Source organism: Ovis canadensis, chromosome 16 (assembly GCF_042477335.2).
Source record: "Ovis canadensis isolate MfBH-ARS-UI-01 breed Bighorn chromosome 16, ARS-UI_OviCan_v2, whole genome shotgun sequence".
Taxonomy (NCBI): Eukaryota; Metazoa; Chordata; class Mammalia; order Artiodactyla; family Bovidae; genus Ovis; species Ovis canadensis.
In genome coordinates this window covers 14497550-14513884 of record NC_091260.1, presented here as the reverse complement: position 1 = coordinate 14513884, position 16335 = coordinate 14497550, and the positions used below count along the sequence as shown (strand labels likewise).

Genomic DNA, 16335 nt, shown 5'->3' with positions numbered 1-16335 from the left:
AAGCAACAGTTAGAACTGGACATGGAACAGACTGGTTCCAAATAGGGAAAGGAGTATGTCAAGGCTGTATATTATCACCTTGCTTATTTAACTTATATGCAGAGTACATCATGAGAAACGCTGGACTGGATGAAGCACAAGCTAGAGCCTCTTGATGAAAGGGAAAGAGTGAAAACACTGGCTTAAAATTCAACATTCGGAAAACTAAGATCATGGCATCTCGTCCCATCACTTCATGGCAAATAGATGGGGAACCAGCGGAAACAGTGACAGACTTTATTTTTGGGGGCTCCAAAATCACTACAGATGGTGACTGCAGCCATGAAATTAAAAGATACTTGCTCCTTGGAAGAAAAGTTATGACCAACCTAGACAGCATATTAAAAAGCAGTACTTTGCCAACAAAGGTCCAAGGCTATGGTTTTCCAGTAGTCATGTATGGATGTGAGAGTTGGACTATAAAGAAAGCTGAGTGCTGAAGAATTGATGCATTTGAACTGTGGTGTTGGAGAAGACCCTTCAGAGTCCCTTGGACAGCAAGGAGATCCAACCAGTCCATCCTAAAGGAAATCAGTCCTGAATATTCATTGGAAGGACTGTTGCTGAGGCTGAAACTCCAATAGTCTGGCCATCTGATGTGAAGAACTGACTCATTTGAAAAGACCCCGATACTGGGGAAGATTGAAGGCAGGGGGAGAAGGGGACGACAGAGGATGAGATTGTTGGATGGCATCACTGACTCAATGGACATGAGTTTGAGTAAACTCCAGGAGCTGGCAATGGACAGGGAGGCCTGGTGTGCTGCAGTCCATGGGGCTGCAAAGAGTCGGACCGACTGAGTGACTGAACTGAACTGAAACATTATTTTATTGAATCCTCTCAACAACCCTACGAGATAAAAGGGTCACCCCTTCCCCCAAACCATGGACTGCAGCATGCCAGCCTGCAGGCAGTCCATGGGGTCTCAAAGAGTCAGACACTACTTGGGGACTGAACAACAACCCCCCATTTTACACAAATGCAAACTGAAAGGTTAAGTGACACAGGCACAGAAAGGTTAAGTAACTTGCCCAGGGTTATCAGGTGATAACACTGATAACTCAGTGGCTAAGTGAGATGGGAACAGGATTTGGTTCCATAGCCTGGTGCTCCTAACCACTTTTCTGTTCTGCTTCTCAGAACAGAAAAAAGCATGTAGCAGACAGGAAGCTTGGGATCAGACTGCTTGAGTTGTCACTCCGTCTTCAGTACTGACTGGCAGCATCAACTTGAACAATTTCTCCAATGTCTTGTTTAGTCATCCATAAACCAAGGTCAGTTACAATAGGGTTTTTGTTTAAGATTAAACCAGCAATGGGTAAAAAGCAGCTAGAGCGGAATCCTACACGAAACTGTCTGAGCAGCGCTGTCCAGTAGAAATACAGTGCGAACAAGACACGTTAATTTTCAATTTTCTAGGTTCCACGTTTATTTTAAAAAGTAAATAGTGGTGAAATTCACTTGAACAATGCGTTATTTAACGCAATATATCCAAAGGATTATCATTTCAACATGTAGACGTCATATTATCAACGAGAGAGTAGTCTTTAAAATCCAGTGTGTATTTTACATTTGCAGTACTCTTGCCTGGAAAATCCCATGGGCGGAGGAGCCTGGTAGGCTGCAGTCCATGGGGTCACTAAGAGTCGGACACGGCTGAGGGACTTCACTTTCACTTTTCACTGCATTGGAGAAGGAAATGGCAACCCACTTCAGTGTTCTTGCCTGGAGAATTCCAGGGACGGGGGAGCCTGGTGGGCTGCCGTCTAGGGGGTCGCACAGAGTCGGACACGACTGAAGCGACTTAGCAGCAGCAGCAGCAGCAGCAGCCTTTCTCGAATCATACAGGCGGCGGACACAGAGTCAGCGCAGATCCAGTGTTCATTATCCCCCAGACCCAGGCAACGGACCCGACTTTCCGTATTTACGCAGAATTCCCGGGAGGAGTCGTAGCGGCCCAGCGGAATATTAGGGCCGGCTCGGAACCTGGTCTGTAAGAGCCGAGTTCTGCCAAAAAAGCTGCTCCAGCTAAAAGCCTGGGCGGAGACCCAGACCCCAGGTATTCCTAGGCCCTGCCCTTCTCTCCCCAGCCCTTCTCTGCGCCGCCCCCGCGCGTCCCCCTTCATTCGCACCTCCCTCCGGGCCCCTGGCCCCTACCTTTCCTCACCCCTTTCCCTGCTGCTGCAGCTCTCCGCGCTGATTCCCGACGTTAATTCCACTGCGGCAGCGCACAATCACCGGCCCGCTCACTCACCAAGCACTAGGGTTAAGCGCCAGAGCTTTTTGAATGTAATTTCCGGAAGCGCCAGGGCTTTTTGAATGCAATTCCCGCGAGACCTCACGTCACGCGATACTTTCCGCCCTAGCAGCGCGTAAAAGGAAAAAGGGGGACGGAACGCCCAAGACAGTGCCACGCCCCAGCTACGGCGGGTTTGGGGCAGGCTCAAACGAAGCTCTGTGTCGCGTCAGCGTTACTCACGGTTGGTTTTCTGGACGCTTTGGGGGGTTTTTTGGTCTTCGTTTTCCCTAGAGACAGTGCTTTCTGGAGGGATAGTGTCACTCGAAGGCGAGGCTGCGGGGGAATTCCCTCGTGTGCTGGCTTAACGGCGCGTTGGCCGGTGTGCATCCTGAAGGCTATGCCCTGTGGTACCTATCTTAGGGTTCCAGAAATTTCAGTGAGTGTGACACTGCCGAAAAGCATCATAGGCAGAATCACAGTTACGTTTATAAGACAGAGTGCCAGTTAATTTTACACAGATTATCACATTTAAGCCCGCCAACAGCTTTATGAGGTGGGTGAGTGCTAATCGACTCAGGCGTGTAAGACTCTGCGACTCTATGAACAGTATAGCACTTCAGGCTCCTCTGTCCATGGGATGCTCCAGGCAAGAATACTGGAGTGGGTTGCCAGTGCCCTCCTCCAGGGGATCTTCCCGACCCAGGGATGGAACTCGGTCTCTTCTGTCTCTTGCATTGGCAGCCGGGTTCTTTCCCTCTAGCGCCACCTGGGAAGCCCTATGAGGTTCTACAGAGGAAAACAGTCAAAGAAAGGTACCTTTGACAAGTGATAGAACTAGAATTTGAATTAATGCAGCCTGCTGTGGTGCTGGAGAAGACTCCTGAGAGTCCCTTGGGCAGCAAGCAGATTAAACCAGTCAATCTTAAGGGAAATCAACCTTGAATACTTATTGAAAGGACAGTTACTGAAGCTGAAGCTCCAGCAGTTTTTGATCACCTGAGATGAACAGCCGACTCATTGGACAAGTCCCTGATGCTAGGAAAGATAGAAGGCAGGAGGATGAGATGGCTGGATGGCATTACCGAGGCAATGCGCCTGAACTTGGGCAAACTGCAGGAGGTGGTGAGGAACAGGGCGCCATCTTGGGCTGCAGTCCTTGGGGTTGTGAACAGACATGACTAGGCGACTGAACACCAACAAGTCTGCTAAAGTCCAAGCTCTTGCGTGTGTCTTTAAACAGTTATTTTATATTTTGTAAACCTGATGCCTATTCATTATTCAGAATTTTAAGCAATCAGAAATAATAATAGCCAACGTTTAGTGAGCACTTCTGAATCCATTAGCAACCGTAGTACAGATCAAGTTATGCTTTTGAGCCCATTTTTTTCTTACTTGAGGACTTGGCCATACGTGCTTTCTTCATCATCAGTTTTTTACCCCTCTGTTGGATCTTCCCTATCAACAAATAAACATGGTGTAATGACTTCCATCTGAAAAATAATACTAATCTTCCTTGACCTCGTTGGACTTCCCTGGTGCTTCCGTGGTAAATAATCAGTCTGCCAAGCAGGAGACCTGGGTTCAATCCCTGGGTTGGGAGGATTCCCCTGGAGAATGAGATGACAATCCACTCCAGTATTCTTGCCTGGGAAAACCCATGGACAGAGGAGCCTGGTGGGCTACAGTCCATGGGGTCGCTAAGAGTCAGACACAGCTGAGCCACTAAACAGGGAACAAGTCGACCTCAGTCAGCTTACCATCTCATTATTTGCTTCCCTTGATAAAAAAAATTCCTAGGAAAGAAGCCTATACTCATTATATTAATTTTCTTATTCTTTTTTTTTTTTTTTTTTACCACTTTAGGTTTTGGTCTCACCACTCCAGTGAAATGGCTCTTCTCAACATCACCAGTGAGTACTATCTTGCAAAATCCATTTTTCAGCCCTCACTTAACAATTAACAGTTGATAGCTCTCCCTGAATCTCCTTAGGTGTTGGGATGCCACACCCTCCCTGCTTTTCCACTGTCAATTTCCTTTGCAGGCTTCCATTTCTGACTGAGATAGGCCTCACTAAGTTAAGGTTTGATCTGGGTTCAAAGACTGACAACAGTGATGCCTTCATGTTGTTCACAGTGTAGCCTAACAAATGCACTTGGGTCCTGAATTAGCCAGATACTCCTTCATTTGTCATCCCCCCCCCAAGTTCTTGAATAAATGAAACCTGATTTTCCTTTTCATTTGACAAAGATTTTTCAGCTCAGGACTCGGGAAGATACCATTCTAACCTAGTCTAATCATGACTGGCTGAAATTAGGTAATCTATAATGTATCTGAACTTCATTTTTCTCCTTAGTTACATGAATACATAGGCCTGTGTTTCATTCATGTCTCTTTCAAATTTAATATTTTAGAGGTCTTTTAAACTTCTATTTATTATTTTTTATTGGAGTATCATTGCTTTACAGTGCTGTGTTAGTCTTTGCTGTGTACCGACATGAATTAGCTACATGGATGCATACGCTCGCTCGTTCTTGAGCCTCCCTCCCGCACCCTCTGGGTCACCACAGAGCCCCAAGCTGAGCCCCTGTGCTATACAGCAGCCATCTGTTCTGCGCGTGGTGGTGTATGCATCTCAGTCCTGCTCTCCCGATTCATCCCTGTGTCCACACGCCCCTTAGTGACCGCAGCATGTTAGGCAAAGTGCAGGGAATTTAGAGATACGGTGATTACCACTCGACTCTGGAAGATTCTCACAATGTAGCGGGGGATTAAATAAAAACAAACTTAAATAACCATCGGGCTATGTATGAATGTCATGTCAATGGTATATACCCTACACTAAAGATGTGTGAAGGGAGAGATCGGTTTTATTATGGTATCCCTTTAACGTTTCACCGTGCAGGTAGCACTTGGGTAGGGCCTTGAAAAACGGCCAACCTAAGTGAGGATGAAAACGCTCTAGGGAAGTAGACAGCATTAGTAAAATCATGGACGCTACCTATATCAAAATTAAAGTCAGGTTTTAGGAGCCGTCTGGATAGGGTGCTGCCTATACCACCACTGGACACTAGATGTCACAAGTGAAATGAATTCTAGATTCTCCCTGCCTGGATAATTAAGATTCAGGGTTCCAGAGGCAGACCTGCCTGCCCAGGGGAGGTCCACATACCACGTGCTGAATGCCAAGGGTCAGGAAAATAAGTGCATTTGTCACTGTTTAGTTTACCTGATAAGAGATGGGATTTCTGCCTCCTCATGCAGAAAGTGTGAGAAGGCACACATCAAGCATAGCAAGAGAATTTAGATGCTGGAAATCAGTTCCTAATATTGCTATAATATTACTTCAAATAATACTACTAATATTTCTAATTGTATAATTCCTAATATTATAGCCATTCAAAACTGGGAAAGACTGCTGTAGTAAACTGGCCATCATCCCTTAACTATGACTGTTTAGTGGAAAAGAGAGGACTGGTTATCAAAAATGGTGTAGAAGGGAGTTGTTACATTGCACTGAAAGCTGTGTGTATTTTGATATGACCTTACTAAGTGATCATGTTTGTTTTGGTACCACAGGTGAATACTCTCTGCCCTCAAGGTACTTAGTGTTTAGTGGAAGGGGCATTTACCGAACAATAAACCGTTATTCAGAGTACAACTTAAGATTTTCTTGTTCCTTCGTATTATTAAGCTTTGGCCCAAGAACTGGGGGTCAGAGAAGAACAAGCCCAGGAGCCTAAGACACAGAGTTTTGCAAATAAAAGCTGGGTTAATTCACAAAGTTCCATGACTCATAGGATGGACCAGAAGATGAAGTTTTGGAAGTTACACTTAAGGTTGTGGTCATTAACACATGGAGAATGGCTGAAGTCAAGAAAGATGTTTAGAGAGTAGAGAGGGCTGTGTGCAGGACTTTGGTCATTGTCCTCGTCTATGGAACAGGAGGAGAATAAGGATCCAGCCAAAGAAACGGAAGAGCCATCCGGAAAGAGGTCAGGAAATTGAATTGCCACAGATCTCTTATGATGATTTGGTATCAAAGCCATAATTGTCCTGGGTGGTGGGTTTGACAGTTGAGTGTTAATACTGACCGCGGCAGCAATAGTCTGCAGTCTCTGTTGACTCTGCTTTGTATGGTAGCACCAGCTTCGACTCTTCATGAGCCCTACTGCTACATTCCTTTCCCCGCAAATAGGTGCAGTCCTCACTCAGAGCAAAGGTGCCTCATCCCAATATTGTGGACATTTATTAGTTGAATTTTTAGCATCACTTCCCTCTTCCTTGTCCTGCCCAAAGCATTCTGATTATACTTTGGGTGAGTCATCTTTCTCTCCATTTGCAGCCATGTGGACTGTTTAAAATTGATCCTAGCCTTCAACTCTTGGGTCCCCCTGGGTATAATTGGTTCAGGGATATACATGTGACTAAATTCAAGTGGGTGAAATAAGACTGGGACTGTTGGAAAAAATTGGATTTTGTTAACCCCTTCTGTACTTAGACTTTGTATCCTAGAGCTGCCAAGTGCCATCTTAGGTCCATGAAGCTTAAGTTGACTTGAAATGGAATCGAAAGCAGAGCTGATAGAGAGGGGAAAAAAGCTGCCAGGGTCCTACATCAAGCTTCTCTTGAAGCTAGAGATATCCTTGAACCTTTTAGTTTTTGCTCATATAGCTTCAATCTGAGTTTTCTGTTACTTGAAATATAATCATTGTTTGCCAATACACTCAATAACACATATCTGAGACTTCCCTGGCAGTCTGTACTTCCACTGCAGGGAGCACTGGTTTGATCCCTGGTCGGGGGCTCAGATCCGCATGCTGTGCAGTATGGCCAAAACAATAAAATAAAATAATACCATATGTCCAATAGTACTATGTCCAAACTTGAATGGACTAGTTGACTTCAACCTGTCAACTTCTCATTCTACATTTAGGAGGTTATGAGGCTAAAATTGAAAATGACTAACTTCCAAGGATAGAATCTAGTGATGACTCCTCTGGGAAAAATGTCTTAGTTGAACCAAAATGAAGGTTTATCCTGGATGAAGGGGCCTAGTCTAGAGTAAAGAAAAATAAGGATCCAAACAGCTTGTAAGTAATCCCTTTCCTGGCACCACTTCACATTATCATTACATCCCTGTCAAGCTTGCTTCTTCAGATGATTTTAACACCTAAGCCAGTTAGAATTAAGATGCAGTTATGGTTTTTACTTTCCAAGAATAGTGCCCACTCTAGTTAGTTCAGGGTATATATGCATACATAAAAAAAAATCTGGCATCCTGATTTTTGCAGCTATTTATAGAACCATAGTTCCGTGGTTTGTACTTACGACTTTGTATCTCCCAGTGTCTGTCACGTGTTCCTTTTATGACATGCCTCAGCTAGTTGGAGCCCTTTATCCAGCACTGTGACCCAAATCTACATTGCTGAATAAAACACATTCACTAGCTATGATATATATTACTCAACTATACTGCTAGCCCAAATTTATTTGGCCTGACTCAAAATGGGATGGTTTAAATACTGTTCTTGCTCTGAGGGCCTGAAACTGTCACACTACTTTTCTGCATGGAAAGAAGTGGTGGTTGTCTTGATGTTGTAATGCTCAATTTAGTGTATTTCATTCCTTGGGGAGAACTTGGGAATGCACACAAAATACATTGAATTCACCTGTTCAGTAATAATCACTGTGAGCTACTTCCTGCCTATGGCCACTAGGTGACAGTCTTTGAAAATATTCTGTCCTACAGGCCTTTCTGTTACAGAAATTAGATTTTGTCTGTAGATATGGTTACTGGACTGCAAGGAGATCCAACCAGTCCATCCTAAAGGAGATCAGTCCTGGGTATTTATTGGAAGGACTGATGCTGAAGCTGAAACTCCAATACTTTGGCCACCTCATGGGAAGAGTTGACTCCTTGGAAAAGACCCTGATGCTGGGAGGGATTGGAGGCAGGAGGAGAAGGGGACAACAGAGGATGAGATGGCTGGATGGCATCACCAACTCGATGGACATGAGTTTGGGTAAACTCCGGGAGTTGGTGATGGACAGAGACACCTGGCGTGCTGCAGTTCATGGGGTCGCAAAGAGTCGGACATGACTGAGCGACTGAATTGAACTGAACTGATGGTTATGATGCTAGTTTCAGCCAGAAGATTAGCCAAATGCACATATTTATTATAACCTGTACTCTTTAGTCTTTTGAGGTCATAGTTACTCCCCATGATTCTCCTACCTAGTTTACTCCATGCTGTAGACTGAATGGTGTCTCTTACAAATTCATATGTTGAAATCCTAACCTAAACATGACTATGTTTAGAGATACGGCCTTTAGAGGTGATTGTGATTAATTGAGGTCATAAGGATGAGACCCTAATCCCATAGAATTGGTGGCCTCTTCTGAGGAGTTGGAGGAAGAGAAGTGTCTCCTTTCTTTGCACCAAAGCAAAAAAGACCATAAGCTGTAAACTGACAGTGAGAGAAGCATCTGAAGGCTAGGGAGAGAGCCCTCACCAGGAAATGAGTGGGCCGGCACCTTAAGCTTGGACTTTCCAGCCACCAGAACAATGAGAAGTAAATTCTCTGTTGTTTAGGTACTTCATTATTGCAGCCCAAGCAGACTAAAATAAACACCATTTCATCTTTTTCACTAGAGGAGCCATGTGACTAATGGTTAAGAATACAATACATGTTCTTTAGTCAGCATCTGGGTTCAGTTGCAGGCTCTGTTACTTCCTCTGATTGTCTTTAAGAAACTGCTTAGCCTCTCTAGGCCTCAGTTTCCTGGAATATAAAGTGGGAAAATTAAAGTCATTTGTTGTACAGTTTAACCTTTAGCATAAAGTCAGTAAATAGTAGCTGTTATTATCAACAGCATTATCTCAGCTCAAATGCCACTCCCTCTGTTCTGAATCTTTATCCTCAGGCATGTCCTCTATGTACAGTTTATACCACCCTGTGCCTATCCTTTGAAACAGTTATAGTAGTTTCTGGTAATTTATGTCTGCTTCCCTCACTAAAAGGTAAGTTTGCTCAGAATGGAAATGGCCAATATATGTTGTGCTCACTATGGTTTCTCCCAGCAAGTGCTTGAGACATGCTTATTGCTAAAGTCGTGTTTGATGAATGCAGTTCATTCATTTAAATGGGGAATCTATAAACTCTATTTGAGAGATCAAAGTCAAATAACTTATTTAAAAAATACTATTCTTAATCCTAAATGAAAAGTGCTAAAAATTTATGAATCAGTTTACATGAAACAGATTACATGTCACAGAGACAGTACACTGAATAAATAGGATACTTGATACCCTCTGAACTTTTTTACTGTTGCATTTGCCTATGATGATATGTGTCCCTCACTTGAACTAATATTTCTTCATTCAGAATTTATGTGTTGATGTAATTTCTGTAATTCAAGCATTCTAAATTGTACTGGGAAACTTGGCATATAAAATAACCCTATTGGAGAGGCCTGTAAAGCAAAGACTCCTTGGTTAAAGTAAATGTTCACTTTTGTGTAAATAGAGACTCTCATGTGTTATTTCCTTAAAGGAAAAACTACTCTCGATGAACTTAAAGTTTTAAAACTCATGTTTCCCTAATATTTTATTATGTCCCGGACAGGTTTATCTATTTCCTGCAAAATATGTCTGGCACATGCTGTCCTATTATGTTTTCCTTAATAGAAAATATTAAAAGGAGTGTATGTTTCCAGTAACCTTTAAAGTTCTTTGATTATGTAAAAAGACTCAAAAGCACAGTAACAAGAAATGCTAATTATGTGTATTTAAAAGATAATTTTCTGCTTTCAAAGTTCTCTCAGAATATGAAACATGAGAAAGTGGTTTTCAGGCTTTATGTACCTTATATAGACAGGAAAAGCTCCCTTTCTTCCTATTGCAGTGATAAAACCTTAGGCAGCCCTAATATTAGATGTGACCCTTGCTTTGCGTTAATCGTTGTCTTACCACGTACTTGCCTCTCCATTACCAGGCAGGATACTCAGACTCTTGCTTTATCGCAAATGAACCCTATCCACTCCCCGTGATGTGCTGCGTGCTGGCAGTATTCCGCTACTTTTGATAAATTGGTTAGTCTTGTAAAATACTTCCCTAAGCTTGAGTTCTGGAACTCGTCAGGTGTCCTCTCTGACAGTCCTGTCTTCCCTTGGCTCTCAGATTACCCCACCAGCTGGGTTAAGGCCCATATCCTCCCATAAAGTGTGCTTCTTTGGAATTCAGATCTATTGGCGTTTGGCACTAAAAAGCAATGTTCTTGCACTTTCTGTCAGATCAGGGCTGAATAATCTCCTGGGAGTGAGTAACCTTTTAAATGTTGGAAGACTAACAGTTTCAGGGATCAGTGTGAGCTTAGCAATTTGTAAGAAAGATCAGAGAAATGCATGGCCCTTTTCTTAAATATAGCAAGATCCAGATTATTTTTTCCTTTTTGCAAATCAGTGTGGAGGTTGGCATCACACTCTCCCCGACCCCATGCCAATCCATCAGTCTGTGCATAGAGCAAACCTTTACGGACAGAAATATGGCTTCTGAATTACACTGGCACTTAATCAGTATTACTGCATATGACTGAAGGAAGGGAGTTATGGAAGTGTCTTGGGTGACAGTCCTCTTCTGACCTACAAAACTCCTGGCAAAGGAACTAATAGGCATCCTATAAACAGGCAGAGTTGAGCTCTTAAAAACAGCATACTATTCATAGGGTTTAAATTTCTCAGCCAACATGGAAAAACTAGGTTGAAAAAGTAGCATCTAATTTATTCTTAAATATAGTTGGAAGATTTGATTTCATTTCTGCTCCCACGAAAGTTAATTATTGCTGCTTCCATCCTAATAAATAGAGGTATTTAAGTTTCAAAGAGTGCTCCCCAAACTTTGTTGTACATGTAAACACCTGAGAAGCTTTTATAATACCTGGTGCTCAGGCTATACCCAGCACTAATTGAATTGGAATGCCTGGGGATGTCTGTCAGGCATCACTGATTTTTTTTTTTTTTAATGATTTAACAGTCTCTTTATTTATTTATTTTTATTTATTTTACTTTGTTTTACTTTACAATACTGTATTGGTTTTGCCATACATCAACATGAATCCACCATGGGTGTACAAGTATTCCCAATCCTGAACCCCCCTCCCACCTCCCTCCCCATACCATCTCTCTGGGTCATCCCAGTGCACCAGCCCCAAGCATCCTGTATCCTGCATCGAACCTAGACTGGTGATTCGTTTCTTATATGATATTATACATGTTTCAAGGCCATTCTCCCAAATCATCCCACCCTCTCCCTCTCCCACAGAATCCAAAAGACTGTTCTATACATCTGTGTCTCTTATGCTGTCTCGCATACAGGGTTATTGTTACCATCTTTCTAAATTCCATATATATGTGTTAGTATACTGTATTGGCAATTGGCACTATATTGAGTCTTCTGATCCATGAACATGGTATATTTCTCCATCTATTAGTGTCCTCTTTGATTTCTTTCACCAGTGTTTTATAGTTTTCTATATATAGGTCTTTAGTTTCTTTAGGTAGATGTATTCCTAAGTATTTTATTCTTTTCGTTGCAGTGGTAAATGGAATTGTTTCCTTAATTTCTCTTTCTGTTTTCTCATTATTCGTGTATAGGAATGCAAGGGATTTCTGTGTGTTGATTTTATATCCTGCAACTTTACTATATTCCTTGATTAGCTCTAGTAATTTTCCGGTGGAGTCTTTAGGGTTTTCTATGTAGAGGATCATGTCATCTGCAAACAGTGAGAGTTTTACTTCTTCTTTTCCAGTTTGGATTCCTTTTATTTCTTTTTCTGCTCTGATTGCTGTGGCCAGAACTTCCAGAACTATGTTGAATAGTAGTGGTGAAAGTGGACACCCTTGTCTTGTTCCTGACTTTAGGGGAAATGCTTTCAATTTTTCACCATTGAGGATAATGTTTGCTGTGGGGTTGTCATATATAGCTTTTATTATGTTGAGGTATGTTCCTCTATTCCTGCTTTCTGGAGAGTTTTTATCATAAATGGAGGCATCAGTGATTTTTAAAGATCCCCAGGGAGAAGGCAATATACAGTAGTTTGGGAACCTGAGTTGAAACAGACACACTGCCTACCTGCTGTTCAGCTTTTCTCCCTTGCTTCTTTATCTCAATAGTTCTCAATCTGACTCCTTATTAGAATTAGGAGGCATCTTAAAATATTCCATTCTGATCCATTTGGTCTAGGGCTGGGTGTAAGCATCAGAAATGCTTTGCTGTTCCCCAGCTGACTCTAACGTACAGTCATGGTGAAAAAATCACTGGGCTAGCCATAAGGTGGGTCCTTTAGCCTTTTTCTTGCAGTAAGAACTTTATGCATATTAAAATTCCTATCCACTTGCCTTGTTGAATGAATTTTCTTCTTCAGTTCACCAGGTTCTAAAGTTCCAACCATTTTCCTAAATCCATTGGTAATAGATTACCTGATGAAACACAGAACAGCTAGTTACATTTTATTTCAGCTAATCCATAAATGCTGTCTTCTGAAATGTAAATTTAACTAGTGTCCTATATTGACTACGTCTACCAACACTAACTGGTGGGAGAGCATGGCTCATTCTTAGAAAAATTAGCAGCTGAATTTCAGGAAAGTCCCATCCTTTGAATCTTCAAGGTTAGCCTTTTCTTATCCTTTCTAGCTGCAGAAGTGGTAGATGAAAGGCATGAGTGATTTGGGAATTAAAAACTACTTAAGATCTCCCAGTGAGCCAGGAGGACCCACATTTCCCTTTTACTTAGAGTGTCATTGGCTGACCAGCAGGAGAGGAGTATAGGAGAGGCTGGGTGTCATTGTGCAAGAAGACAGAGCATAGAAAGAGGTGAAGACTTGAATATGTGCTTTAGTTGCAGGAACCCTGCTTCTGCACTCTCAAAAGGATTGCCATTTTGAGCTTTTTCTATGACTTTCAAGTACTTCAGACTTGACTTTCTTTTTTTCTTCATGTTATTTCTTTTTAATCTATCTGAATATTAGATATTTGACTGGAGTTGAGATAGTTTCCAGGTGAAACTGTTCTCATAGCATACTGAGTCTGTACTAATGGAAGGTTCAGGAGTCCCTAGCGATCTTGTAAGAACCCTCTAATCTCAAGAGGCTTCCAAAGCAGTCTGGATGCCTTTCAGCTTCATCCTCTGGGACTGTTCACCACTTGCTGATTCATGAAATTTCTTTCCTCCTCACCATCCCCAAATAGGCCTTGAACTGTAAATAAGTTGTAGGTAGGTGCATTTCTTGACCAATAGAAGGCTCTGTACAAAGAGAAAAGGAGTGAGATTTCACAAGAATTCCCAGAAAGCAGGTGTTATAATGACTTGACCAAATTTGAGTCTGACATTTTGATGAACAACTCTTGAGCACCCCTCATAATATCCTCCATGGAAGAGATAGGCCAACAGGTAGTATGTCAAATCCCCCTTTGCTGGTCCAAGTTTACTAATGGAAGGAGGTGAAACAGGTGAAGCACATTAACTTTTAACCTGTTAACAATGGTTTTTTTCACTAAGCATTAGGTGTTTAAAAGGGAAATGCACACTGGCAGAAAGGAGACAAGACAAAGGGTGATAGGAAGGGGCTGAAAGCTGCATCATGGAACATATTTGCATGCCAGCTGGGCCCACTTTGTGCAGATGTTTTTATAAGAACAAGACGGAAGGGCAGGTGTTCTGATGTTAAGCACATCAGCAAAGCAGCCGACTATTTCTCTGCATAAGGCTCCTTTCTCCTGGCTTAAGAGAGGGGAGGGGGTGGGGCTCAGAGGCTTTGGAATAATTTTATTGCTCTAACTGAATTCAAGTAAATTGCATATTTTGATGGTAAGAATTTTTTCCAAGTTCATTTAAAAGGGATTAAAAATCATCTTAGGACTCTGAAAACCGAAGAGCTGTATGTTCATCCACCTGTGAGCAATCCAGTTATCATCAGCTATTTTATTCATAGGTTAGAAAACATGTAGTTGTTTGGAGAAAATACCGCCAAAATGGATCTCCTTGGTTTGTATGTTGAGCTTCTTTAAGCTTTAAGGCAGTGTAGATAGGTGAAGCGCTCTCTTCCACAGATGGTTGGCTTGGCCTTCCACTTTTTGCCTGACTGCTTCTGTACCATGTCTATGCAATGTACATTCCAGAATATGCAGGGAATCAGATTTTTTATACAGGCTGGAGGTTTGCAAAGTGGTGGCCTACAGTTTTACTGTTTGACGCACACAGTGCAGGGGAGAAAACAAAAAGCAAATTTGAGCCATAATTATAAACTTGGGATTTTACACACAGACACATCTGGATTGCCAGCTTCCCTTGAAAAATCAGAAGATTTGATTATGCTTGCTCACATTCCTCCTGCCAGTAATCTGGTAAATCTTTGTCTTTTTCTGGACACGCTTTTTCCAATTTGCTACAGCCCCTGTCACTCTGTCATTGGGTTTATTCATTCAGTGAAATGATACAGATATAAGGAGACATTTATATTACCTGTTTATATGGTTCCTATATGCATTTGAGTTTGTGATCCATGGTGTAAGGCAAGACTAGATTATGTTGTTGCTCAAGTGTCTTTCAAGCTTCTTTTGTGGATTTTCTGTTTTGTGCGAATGGAGTTCTTAATATTGTTATAGATTATCTGCAACTTTGCTTGAGGAAAGAACTTGACTATACTTCTGCAGTTCTAAAAGTTGTTTCTGCCCTATTTCAGTTTAGTCTTGGAGCCCAAATGAATTTGTAACTAAAGAGTAACTCAAGTTGATTTTCTTTTTTTTGGCAGTGTTTTCATTGATGGAAAATTAAAGTGATCATCTGGATGAACTCATCTATAAGTAGAAAACAGAAAGTAGTAATTTGATTATCAGAGGTGGTTGCCTGTACAGGTCAAATCTAGCAAACACATGCTCAACTATTAATGTTAATCACCTATTAATATCAAAAAACCTTAACACAAGAAAGGACTTTAGGGATTAAAATTTGACCTCTTCATTTCACAGATGAAAAAATGGAACTTCAGAATGGTTAAGCAATCTATTCTTTTTTGCTGGGAGGAGGAGCCTGTTTATTGTCCAGAGTCTTGAATCACTGCTACCCACTCCCCTCTACCTGGTGCATCTGAAACTAACATCTGTCAACATGTGATCCTCAGAGTGTGCGTGAGAATGAAGAGGTACACTTCTTTGTGTCCTGTGTGCCTATCTCTTTCTTGCTTTTCCGTTTAGCTAAGGCCTTGCCGGCGTTCTTGAGACAAATCTGCTATGAGCCTTTTTCTCAAAGAGCCCCTTTGGTGCTCACCTTCCTATATGTAGGGAAGAAGAGTAAGGTGATCTTTCACATCAACGTTACAGAATCTCAGCTGGGCAATTAGAGGAAACATTCAGAGTTCCCAAGTAGAGTTGTCACAGGTTTGGCTTAAAGCAACCTATTCTTAATTACACTACAGGTTAGTGTCCCAGCGGAGACCTAAACCCATTTCTTTTGACTTTAACCAGGGCCTATGTAATTTATATTATCCTTGGTGGTGTTTTATTCACTAAGTCATGTCCGACTCTTGTGACACCATAAACTGAAGCCTGCCAGGCTCCTCTGTCCATGGGATTCCCCAGGCAAGAATACTGGAGTGGGTTGCCATTTCCTTCTCCAGGGATCTTCTTGACCCAGGGATCGAACCCAAGTTTCCTGTATTGCAGGCAGCTTCTTTAACGACTGAGCCACCAAGCCCTATATTATCCTTATTGCTTCTAAAATTATATAGATAGTTTCAGGTTTATTTCTCAGCTTTCATTGTTGCTTATTGTTTATTGCAATAGCATTATTTATAGCAAAAATTGTATTAACGTTGCCATAGCTACACATTTATAATTATCAGAATCATGTATAATGAAACTGTAACTCATTTCATAGATACATTTTTTAAAATGTGAAGATGACCCTTAGTAATGAAAAATTTATAATTCATATTTTAATAAAAAGGCTTCCGAACAACAGGAAATGTTACCAGTAGTTTTCTTTGCATGACTTTAGAT

At 41.8% G+C, this 16335-nt stretch overlaps 1 protein-coding gene and 1 long non-coding RNA gene across 10 annotated transcripts in view; one reads left to right on the top strand and one right to left on the bottom strand.

Annotated features, from left to right (window-relative positions):
* Positions 1-2633, bottom strand: part of SPDL1 (spindle apparatus coiled-coil protein 1) — a 33662-nt gene extending 31029 nt beyond the window's left edge. For 3 of the 8 annotated variants that reach the window (XM_069555997.1, XM_069555998.1, XM_069555993.1), the window contains exon 1: positions 2207-2330. The gene's annotated coding sequence lies outside the window, so the exon portion shown is untranslated. Of the gene's footprint in view, positions 1-2196 lie in introns of all 8 variants that reach the window. The other 5 variants (XM_069555995.1, XM_069555990.1, XM_069555996.1 and 2 more) reach the window with 4 other exon arrangements.
* The window catches only part of LOC138421671 (uncharacterized), a 75615-nt gene continuing 61668 nt past the window's right edge, over positions 2389-16335 (top strand). The window contains exons 1-2 of one of the 2 annotated variants that reach the window (XR_011249583.1): positions 2389-2519; positions 4142-4188. This is a non-coding gene — a long non-coding RNA (uncharacterized lncRNA). The remainder of the gene's footprint in view (positions 2520-4141; positions 4189-16335) is intronic. The other variant, XR_011249582.1, reaches the window with a different exon arrangement.